Consider the following 11,999-nt stretch of genomic DNA (forward strand, 5'->3'; position numbering starts at 1 on the left):
GGAACCTATGTATAATGTATGAAGTCACATATGGACACCCCAGAAATGCAAAGGCTTCAAAAATTATTGCATCCGTAAAGAGGATCGGAAAGCTCCAGGGGGGGAGACTAAGAATTTAGAAGTGCAAAAGGCTGCTACTCCCCACTTTTGATGGTATGAAAATATCTATGTAAAGCTTAAAGGCAGCACGAGTAACAAAGCAGTAAGTGAACTGAGACACCTGCTGCACAAAGGGGATGCTCCATACTGCAAAACACTGGAGGGGTACAAAGTCTAACTCAACCTGTTCAGTAGAAAGCATGAGGCAAGTTGGTACATAGTTCTTGAAAAGTCAAGTCCAAAGCACGTGACAAAGAAGATGATAGGACAAGCACTTGCTTGCAACTAAGTTTATTGAGTGCATCGTCTCAAATAACACCCTTTAATAGTGGGCCGCACAATGTTAACAAAGGAATCATAGCGAAGTTTCTAAATATTCAAGCTCATTGCAATACAGGTTTACTGTGCTCCTCTTTTTTTATGTAATAAACATCTAAAAGCTCCCAAATCAGTGCTTTAGCTTCTTTGCAGAAGTCAAACTTGGCCCAAGAAAGGCTTGTACTTGCATGATTCGCAATGAGAGGGCACATGCCAAAGGCCTCATTTCCATGAGACAAACATGATTTCGACTTCTCCAGATGAGACCGACACATCATAGATCCCCCCCCCAAAAATCCCTGGGCAAAAACCGCTGGGTGTGCTGCTCTTGCGCTTTTCTTTTCCTTTCAGGCTTGGTAACAATTTGCCTGAACCTTCAATGTACACATCACTGATTAAAGTTCACACTTTTTTTAAGTTATTCAAGACTGACTATATTTTATACTCTGCATGCAATGTCTGCACCCCGTTTGGTTTTTTCCTTCAACAGTTGTTAGCTTAAGTGAAAGCATGAAGCACAAAATAATGCTTACATTTATAGTTATCGAGATCACACTTAATACTGATGGTAAAGAAACCTAAGTTGTCAGTACAAAGGGCACCATTGCCGTGTTATGTGCCTCGGTTTCTTCATGTTTTTAGTGGCCACAAGGAAGTTAAATTTCAAACCTCTTGTCTACTTGAGTTAATGTCAACGTATTTAGTTTCCGTACCCCCATTTTTTTAATTCTCATAACATTCGATTTCGCGCAGAACTTGTTCCGAAGTTTCTTATGCACTGGACGGGCTTTTCTGCACAAATTGTGAGCGATGCAAAACCACCAGTTTGCATCGCTCACAATTGATGCCAAACCACCAGTTGGCACTACAGCCTTGATGGGACATGCCACAATGATTAGTTTCACTATCCCAATATATTTACTTTGGATGTCCAACTTGTTCTCAAGTTCCTCATGCACTCGAGGTGCTTCTCTGCACAAATTCAGAGTGATGCAGTAAAGCTGACACAAGAGTCGCTCTCAACTCTTTAGTTACCGCAGAAAATTGGCCAGTTTTTAGGGCTCTATGAAAACATTTTTTTCTGCTAAATGTGTTGGATAGGCACATAGTGCAGTGGCAAAAAATGCGAATGATTCAAAGCCCTTTCTAACACCAGTTGCATAATGGTTGCATAAATAATGATTGCAAAAAAAATCCAAATCAAACTTTTTGTCGACGTAAAGAAATATGAAAAAAAGAAGTGTACAACAAACCACCAATTGTGGAAAAAAATTTTAGAATACATATTTTTAAAGTTCGCGTTTCAGAAGCCTGTCCAAGAAAAAATTGAGTGCTGCAGATGAATTTGTCCGCGTGGTGCCGGCGTGGTGCTCGCACGCGTGGTGCCCACGTCTCTTGGTGAAGCCGAACATTCATTCCAAAATGCACCATTTTGGATGGGTCTCTGAAATAATTTGATATTATTAGAGGCCCAACTTAGTCACCACGTGATGTAAAAACATCTTAATAATGACTACAGCAAGACCAGATTCAGGGCAAGCAAGACATGCAAAGAAATCCGCTTGTAATTCAAAACTAAACTCAGTGGCGCATTTTTGTTGCCATTCTGATAATCAATTATCTACCAGAACTTTCACTTGCGGCTTATTGTCATCTCCTGACTCGGTATGATAGCCCTGCTTGCGGGAATAAGTTGCGAAGCACTAGAATTGTGCCCAGAAAGCTTTCGCGCGACGAACAGAGTTGAGCACTATGATGCTTTTACATTGCAGTGCTGCCTAACATTTTCAAAAAGACACTTCGTCAAACCTTTTGTACACTGTCAGAATAGACAATTGCAGTACGAAGCAGCACTAGACGTCCAAAAATACCCTCAAACTAACTAAACTGGCCAGTGAACAGCTCGCAGTGTTTAAGGCTGATTGGAAACCTCTCCTTGTCTGAACTGATACCCGGTGACTTGATGTTATCTTTTGACTTTCAGCTGGAGCTGTTATCGCAAAAGTAGGGCATGAGTGAAGCTATATCATGAAGGCATTCTTTTTACGAGGAATAGTAGAAGCCGACGGGGGTGCTATGGCAAATCGGCTTGAAGTTTGGTAACTGCGTAGTAGCAGGAAATATGAAGTTTGCAACACAAAAAAAGAATGGAAACTGTTGGAAAGGGGATGAAAAATTCCAGGTTAACTTGAAACACATGCGGGGAATCTTCCGAAATGAGCTTTCACAAGATAAAACGATCCTTTCTCTGAACTAAAGCTCACTAGTGGAAAGCTGGGGTCATTCCCAGGTAATTATCATCCGTCACCGCCGTCGGTTGCAAAGCTGACAACATGATTTGGCATTTCACTTGATGGGAGAATTTTGATCAAGAAAATTTCATGGTAATGCAGCATGACCATGAGCCGCAGGCTTTTTTCTCAAGCGCAGCAGCCACGCTCCCTTCTGGGACAACATACACACCCGACCTTGCAAAAAACTTTGCCGAAAATGCCAAGGTTGCCTAAGCGGGAAAATGTAAACCAATTTTATAGGTGCAGTGCCTAGACTAACCACCGGGGCGCGGAGAAACAATTACAGCATACAAAATCAGCAATATAAAGCGCCGATCACTGGTGATCAATGCTGTATATTGCCGATATCCATGTTGTCATTTCTCTTGCACATAACGCATCCCACTGTTTTGTCTAGGCACTGCAGTTTTAAAATCAGTTCTACTTTTCCTGCTCTGGCTACACTGAGATTTCTTGCGGTGTTTCTTTTGATAGTTGCCGTGGCTGCTGCGCTAGACAAAAAAAGGATGTCACTTGTGGTTACGCTGCATTACCATTAGATTTTTTATCAAAAGGCTCCCAAAAAGTCAAGTATCAAATGATGTCGTCAGCTTTGCAATCCGACAGCGTCTAAAGGTGAGAACTTCCAGAAAATGACACCACCTATTCACTAGTGAGCTTTGGTTTGGAGAACGGGTAGCTTTTTTCAGTGAAAAATTATCTGTGAAGGTCTCCGCATGTCTAACAAGTGCCCTTAACATTTTCTGCCCTTTTCCAGTAAACTTTTTCATTTCTGCAGTGCTCAATTCATATTGGGCACTACTAAACAGTTACAGAACTTCAACCCGATTTGCCATAACGCCATCGTCGCCCACTACTGTTCCTCGCAAAAAGCATGCCGTTAGTGATTTCACTTCACCCATGCCTTGTTTGCGGAATAACAGTTGAGCTGAAAGTCGATATAGATAAGCTCAAGTCATCGGACATCAGTTAAGACAAAGAGATTGGCTTCAGTTTTGATTCTGTACGAGGATATTTTCGGAGGTCTAGATTTGCCCCTCAGTATAACTACGTATTCTGACAGAGTCTGCAAAAAGTTTGGTATTGCTTGTTTTTGAAAATATTAGGTCGAGCTGCAATGCAGGCTGCTCACAGAGCTACCCCTGCTTCATTTGTCACGCGACAGCTACTCGGGGATAGCTAGCTGAGCACTGTTCCAGCGCATCGCACCTCATTCCTGAAAGCAGGATTAGAAAATCGAGCCAGAAGATTATAATAACCAGCAAGTGAAAGCTTCGACAGAAGCATTATAGTGAACTGACAGTGAACGAGTTTTGTTTCCAACCACAAGCAATTTTTGTCACATCACGAATATTTATGATTGATTGATTGTAGGGTTTAACGCGCCAACGCAACGGAGGCGATGAGGCGCGCCGTAGTCGACGGCTCCGTATTAATTTTGACCACCTAGGGATCTTTATCGTGCGCCGAAATCTCGAACACACGGGCGTTTTTGCTTTTCGCCTCCATCAGAAAAGCGGCCGCCGCGGCCGGGAATCGAACCCGCGACCTCGTGCTCAGCAGCGCAACGCCTTAGCCACTGAGCCACCGCGGCGGGTTCACGAATATTTAGCTGACCATCAATGCGATATCAACCATTGACAAGAGTTTCTCCATTATGTGGGGTCAAATTAGTGCCTCTAATGATGCCAAACCACCAGATTTTTTTCAGAAAACTACCCGAAATTGCGCATTTTGAAACGGGTAGGGCTTCACTGCACAATGAGGGCACCAGACATGGTAAAATTTCTTTTCATATATGACAAATTGTGCCGGGCAACTAAATTTTTTTTCCAGGGTGTGTTTTTGTAATTCTTGGCCAAAATGCATACTCCAAACATTTTTTTAAACTAGCACGAGCTTGCGGGTTCGATTCGCGGCAGCAGCGGTCGCTTTTCTGATGGAGGCGAAAAGCAAAAATTCCTGTATGTACGAGATTTCGGCGCACGTTAAAGATCCTCAGGTGGTCAAAATTATTCTGGAGCGCCTCATCGCCTGCGTTGCGCCGGCGCGTTAAACCCTACAAATAATCAATCAATCAATCAACTTTTTAACTATTGGCGAATTGGTATACGCAACTTCTTCCTTATCCATATTTTCAACATTTGACAAAAACGGATTTTGTTAATTTACTAAGCTGCTCTTGTTGGACAGGGAAACGAATATTCTGCATTTTGAGCTGCTGAAGTATGGGCCTAATCAATGTTTAGCACAAAAATGTTTTCTTGGGCCCCAAAAACGTTTTCTTGGACCCCAAAAATTGGTCCATTTTCTGCGGTAAAAAGAGTTACCATCCGCCTGTCTGCGTGCCATATTCCGAAGTCTATCTTTAGCAGACATCAGCATCAACGCCAGAAGCAGTGTACTCAGCTAGCATCGCAATGCATACGGCAGCTTCTGGTTTTTTGGGCCGTCTCGAGCGTTTTTATGTTGGGGACAGGTTTTAGTAGTGGGAAACAGTTTCATTCACAGAAAAACAATCACCTTTTAACTCTAGCTGTAATTGGCTGCCATGCGACAAATTCAACCAAAGTATTTTTTCTGAGAAAACTGTTACTAAAGACAACTTCTAGTGGCTCATTTTATTCATGACTACGTTGGCAGAAGTTGTTGAAATCGCGATTGTGTGAGAGCTTTTTATGAGTTGAATGAGGGTGCTCTAAGCTAATTGATTGTAATATTAGCATGACAGGGCTGATCTGGAAGACCATTTCGCAAGAAACAATCGTTATCAATGCCAGAATAGCTTAAAAAATGCAATAACTATTCACACAGCAAGATATTCATTGCTGCCAGGGTTCGTATGGAATAAATAGGTATGTCACGATGTCGCAGTAGTCACATGGTTAACAAACCAGGTTGTTGTTTTGAGGGTTGGTAGCTAGTGCCTCACAATACGCCTTTTTTGTCTGCTTTTTGTTGTGGTTGTTTTGTTTTCGGAGCGAAATTATAGAAAAATTGGTAGATGATTTTTGAATACTGGGAACGATTCCCAGAAATTTAAGCAATTTCACCCAAACGACCGTTTTTCTGAAAATCCTAAAACCACACAAACAAGCAACACTCAGTTTTTCCAAAGCTCCTGCGAAGTGATTTCATTGGAAAAATTACTGCTATACTTACCAGTGCTCCTCTGAAGGCTTCAACACCACTTTCATTCAGCAAAAGACGCCGCAGGACAGTGTATCCACCCCTCCTGCATCTTACGATCAAAAAAGATGAATATCACTGTGACATAGAAAGGACTAAGGTGTGGGGCACCAATAAAAGAGTATAGAGGAGGCCTTACGGAAAAAGCCCCACAGGGCACCAGCTTCACAAATGCAATGTGACAATTGCTACGTTCCTCATATTTTCACGGTGTCTTAGCAGTTGCTTTATTATCAGGTTCTCTACTTTCACACTACTTGCATTTACCAATAATGGAAGTGAAACTGTATCGCAAAATTGTGAAAAAAGCTGAATTGCGGTAAACAGACAGATGACAACGTCAGCACTGTTTAGGCAGCAAGCAAGTAATGATTATACACATGCAGTAAAGGGTCCATAAAAAGCAACTACAGCTTTGCTCAGTTTGAACGAACTAGCCTTCTGGTACTCACTCGGCTCCCTTCCAACCCGGAAATACATTCCTTTGCCGGAATACGCAGGCAATACAGAATATTTTCTAATTTCTCACAGAGGATTTGGCATGAGAGACGCAATATGGGCTAGCGCTAAAAAATGTCGACTGACAAGAGTGTTTTGCCGGCCCTGGTACATCGGTATCGGCAAACTGGTGCTTCTCCCCCACGTCCTCTTAGGTGTTTTCCTTGCGTTTTCTGGGCATGTGTTCACTTCAAGACTTAACACTTCAGACTACTGCCCTGGTCGTTGAAGGGAGGAAAACTGCTTCATTTTGTGTTGTGGCCACAAAAATGATTAAAAATAACATCAGGTGTGCATTACGCATAGGAAAATTTACCGCAAGTGAAGAAAAAAGCCACACGGCACGTAGTGAGCTCTGTCTGGAACAACTTTTACCTAGCCTGATAATTTTACTTATATTTTGTTTCGACGGCAGCCATATTTGACCCCTCGCACCAATTTAAGTCCTCTGAGAAGGCGTTGTTGAACTCTGCCCTTCAAGATTCCGTTCTTCTATTGCTCCATTTGTCAATTTCTGCTCTTAAGGCTGACCAGTCCTCCTTTCCTTGTGCCCCCCATTTTACCCTCTCCCTGTCTCCTTTGCCTTTTCGCTGTCGAGAATAACTGGTTTGCATGTTTTCATTTATGCTGGTTACATTTCTCACAAAACCGGAGGGTGAAAAAAGAACTTTTCCGAACTAGTGTTTGCCGTGCTTGGCGTTATTTTAGTCTAATGTTGCCTTGAGGAAGCTCTGTCCGCTGATCAAATATGCCTGATTATTTAAATCCTCATTAGGGTTTTTACAGCCGTTGTAATAAAGTTTTGACATATGCACAGTAGTTCAGGCTTCTTTCACCTGCTTTGCATCTACATATCAAGCACACACACGTACTTTTTGGAAACCAAATACCAGCAGCATCAGCCCATAAAACAACAGTTTCAGGATGCCTTACTAAGAGATGCGTTGCCTCGGTGATACAGCATTGGTGAGACAGACACAAAGTGTGAAAGAAGAGTTGATCTGACATGAGTGACATAGCAGAAGAAAAATCAGGTGTTGCTGCATGTACGTTTGAGGGGAGACAGTTGGTGAAAGGCAAGTCATGTGTCGAAATAGTTCTTTTACGTGGGGAAAGGGGGCGGGGAGCGGAAGGCACTGGATAGTGACACCGCAGCACTTCCGGTGAGGCTTTGAGAGACATCAGCAGGAAGGCAGTACATGACTGGTATGTTTCGCAGCATCACATGCACAGGCAGGGCGATATAAAAAGCACGTCCAAGAGCCCCGCTTGCCAGAATATAAACCTAAAGTTATGCACCCGCAAATGTCCACTTCTTATGTCGCACACTTCCCTGAAGAGCATTTATTGTTGCAAGCACTGCTCTTGACGTGTTCATTTTTTCTATCACACTACTTGGGCGTGTAGTGATTAGAGGACTGGACTTTCTGTACCACCCACGTTGTTAATAATGTCTCCCAAAGCGTCACTCGAAGTACTGCAGCATCACAATTTAGCACCGTCCAACCCTCCCACATGCCCTTTCTGAAATGCAAAAAAAAGGTATTGACACATGGCTTCCCCTTCCCGAACTAGCTCCTCTGAAAAGAACCTGCAGCAACACCTGGTTTGTCTTTTGCTAACTCGCTCTTGTGATATCAATTTTTCTCTCACACACTGCTTCTTTTTTTCCAACCATCTTAGGCATGCCAAAGATCACCGTTGTGTCCCGGGTTGAGGCTGCTGAAATACAAAGTGCGTAGCTACAGTGGTACTATCATTCCTACGCATTTGCTTATAACAATGGGTCGTATGTCTGGATTTTATCCAAAGCACAGTGAAATAAAGTACACAAAAAATTTCTTGCAAACTGTTTCTTGCAAACTGCTGCATTACGTGTTCCCAGTCAGCCTCTACAATGAACTCAAAACTTCTTATCTATATTCACTCTTAAAAAGTTAATTAAAGATGCATAAATGATATATGATAGCATATGCTATTATATAATTGTCATGCTAAAAAATTTTAGGGTGATTCCACGCGAAATGTCCCAGCCCAAAAATCGACCACAGCCAATTTCATTTTAAAAATTTGTGCTAGTTGCCGATGAAGTTTAGGTCTGCACGGAGTATTTTCATTAAAAAATTATTTCCGTTGACTGAGGGCTCCTTAAAATTTCTGCAAACGTGCAAAATGTGGCTATAGAAAGTAAATTCTAAATAAAGAGTGAAAATATGTAGAATGACAAATATTTTAGAATACTGCGCTTGCATTTTTCTTTGATTTGGGACCATGACTGAAGCCATGTAATAATTTTTGGTGTTGTATTAGCGAAATAAAAACGCAAGAAAAGGAATGTTTACAGGAATTTTTCACAAAGGCACCACAAAAGCTTGAGCCATAATATTCCCGTCGTGCGTTGACATGGTCCTTCAGTGTCTACTAAAAATAATTTAAATTGATTCAAGAGCGTACTTTTTAGGCAAAGCGTTTACAAAGATGCAACAAAATGCTTTTTTGCCAAAATTCAGACCTAAAGAAACACCAAGGCCCTCGAGGTAAAATTACATGAGATGGCTCATTATACGTATCAGCACTGTAGCTTTTAATTTAGAAAATTTCTTTCCAGTAAACTTTGTTTGACACCAGAAAAAAATTTTAAGTTCACAATGAGCCACAGTTGTGTCCTTTATGGGACTGTGACCCCAACTCGGAACGCGTACTTTCCGCCGGCCTTTTTTGTGGCACGCATTTGCAAACCTGGCTCTTTGCTAAACGAAGATCGTTTGTGTCGCTTGAAATTACAAAAAATACAACTCATGCGGAGTATACAATACTCCATCCAGTCCACCACTTTTTATTTTGGGGTTTTTGCACACTCACTTCGTACAGTTGCTACTCATATATTCCAGAGCGCAGTACTTGAATACAGAAACAAGATCTGAATCAACTAAAATAAATTCATCATTACTCTGACGAAGCTTCGAAATAACAACCAAAAACAACTGCGTGAACCACTGCTTCCACGAGGACGACCATAAATTGTCAGCAGAATAGAATTTCTTAGCCACTTCACGCGGCAAAAGTGCATGTGACGCCGTCGGCGGCACACTTAAAAGTCCGGCAGCAAGCACGAGTCTACAGAGACCTTTTCAAGATCACTATCAAACCTGAAACAACCTGTATGCCTAGGCCGAAAACGTCAAAGTAATAACAGTAATCTGGGTTCAAACTCAAAACTACAAGAAACAAAGGCATAACATGGTTCACGATTTGTAATGGCCATCCCAGTCAAAGGGGCGCAACAATTACATCACTTTGGATCAGCTACACTTTCAACACTTCCGTTTTGCTATTGCGGCCTACTCAATCTCCTCAGAAATTCAGGTAAAAACAAAAATGAATTAGGCAGCTTTCTTTGATGCTGACTGTTCAACTGGTAAAGCACTAAACATCTGTCGGTAGAAAAACGGAAGGCAAAACAAAGAAGAGGCAAGAAATTTTATGTTTGCAGTGAAAGGTATCCTGTGGCGAATTTCTCTGGGCCAGGAGAAGTGCGGTGGGCAGGCAAAAATGACTCTGCGATCCTTCTTTCATCGCATCAGACAGAGGCAGGTTAATCTAGACATGTTAAACTAGAGACAAGTTAAACTACAAAACGCTGTCTCTGTTCCTGTAAGGGAGGGTGCGAAGACCCAGTGGACTGGAGTTTGCCGTTTACGGTGTGTTTTTGTAATGTCAAGCGACACAATGTTCGTTGAGCAGAGCCAGTTGTGCACATGCGTGCCACAAAAAAGGCTGGCGGCATCTACGCGTTCTGAGTTGGGGACACACTTCCACAGAGGACAGAAGTGTGGCTTTGTGAACTTCAAAAATTTTTTTCTCGCCTCAAGCAAAATTTATTTGAAAGACATTTCCTAAATTAGAAGCTAAATTGCTCTTGCATATAATGAGCCATCTCATGTAATTTTACCTCGAGGACCTTGGTGCTTCTTTTAGGTCTTAAGTTTGGCAAAAATGCATTTTATTGCTTTTTGGTAAGCACTTTGCCTAAAAAATACGCTCTTTAATCGACCTAATTATTTTTAGTAGACACTCAAGGACCATATCAATGCATGATGGGAATATTCTGACTCAGGCTTTATGGGGCCTTTGTGAAAAGGTCCTGAAAAAGAACCATTTCTTGCGTTTATACTTTGATCACACAACGGCAAAAACTCTTACACCACTTCAGTCATGGTCCCACTTCAAAGAACAATGCAAGCGGAGTGTACTAAAGCAATATTTGTCATTCTACATAGTTTCACTCTTTGTTTAAAATTTATTATCTACAACCACATTTTGCGCATTTGCAGAAATTTCAAGGAGCCCTCAGATGACGGAAAACTTTTTTTCAACGAAAATACTCCATGCAGACTTCCTACACTTAATCAGCAAGTAGCACAGATTTTCTCAATGAAACTGGCGGCGGTCGATTTTTGGGCTGGGACGTTTCGCATGGTAATATGAAGCTTTGGTTTTTTTTATGTGAAGCCATTGGTGCTTAAACGTAAAGCACAGAAGTCACACAACCTCTCTGCGAGTAAAAAACGAGTGACAACTATCTTCAATTTTTAACAATTTGCACAACATTATAACATCCAAAGATGTCTTCGTGCAATTACAGTAGCCAACCGCTACTCGGAATTTGAAATCGACGATATTTATGCGATCCCTAAGACAGCAAATGGCTATGAGCTGAACTGAAGGAACTTAGATAGAGAAAAGTGTAATACAAACCTGTAAAAAGGCGGAGTACACCGTGAGCATGGCCATCCAGAGGACTTGAGGATTAAGAGCCGCCACAACTGATTGAGCCAAAGGTGAAGGCAAAAAGTAAAGGCGGGAGCAGTTGCAACAAATGACAATTCTACACTGAAGTCAAGCGGCACAAGCAATTCGAAGTCTCAAGGGCCAGTCTAAAGCAGGCACAAGCAAATTTTATATCCCCTGAAACCTACTAAAAGATGGCGCGACATCCCTGCACCTCCCCCATCACTGCAGATTGCCATATCGGTGAACATCTGCAGCGTTGCAAGACTTTACCTGCTATCGTGACATGTTTCAATGCTGGGTCTTTCCATGCCAAACATCCAAGTGTATGGTGCTCGACACTCTCTAACCTTTCAGGAAAAATTATTTCTCGATGTGAAGATTCGCCCGGCCTTGCAGGAGAGTGACACGTGGACACGGAACTCGGGAGAAAGGCAACAGAATGAGTTGTATTTGCAACACTACAATGTCGAACGGCGAAAGGGAAGCTCAGCACCAAACAAGAACACAAGGGTCAAAGTACAGTCCCCGAATTTCAGTTCAACTGAGGAGAAAAACGGAAATGCTCTAACCTACTTAAGAAGCATCGTCCAGCGATGTGTGTCGCGGGTCATCTTTGGTCCAGGTTGCAGCAGAGCATTGACCTCTGAATGAAAGTACTGCTCAGACAAAGCAGCACAGGCAGCAGCACGCCCTGCGTGGCAGGTGTGGTGATCCATCCCGGGCCATGACCACAAACCGCGGCCAGGTGTAGAACCGAGCCCGGTTGTCTGCAAGCCAACTCGCTCGTCTGGAACCACTGGTACACAG

The sequence above is a fragment of the Haemaphysalis longicornis genome, unplaced genomic scaffold (genome assembly GCF_048455015.1).
Source record: "Haemaphysalis longicornis isolate Haplotype H1 unplaced genomic scaffold, Haemaphysalis longicornis Haplotype H1 scaffold_30, whole genome shotgun sequence".
Lineage (NCBI taxonomy): Eukaryota > Metazoa > Arthropoda > Arachnida > Ixodida > Ixodidae > Haemaphysalis > Haemaphysalis longicornis.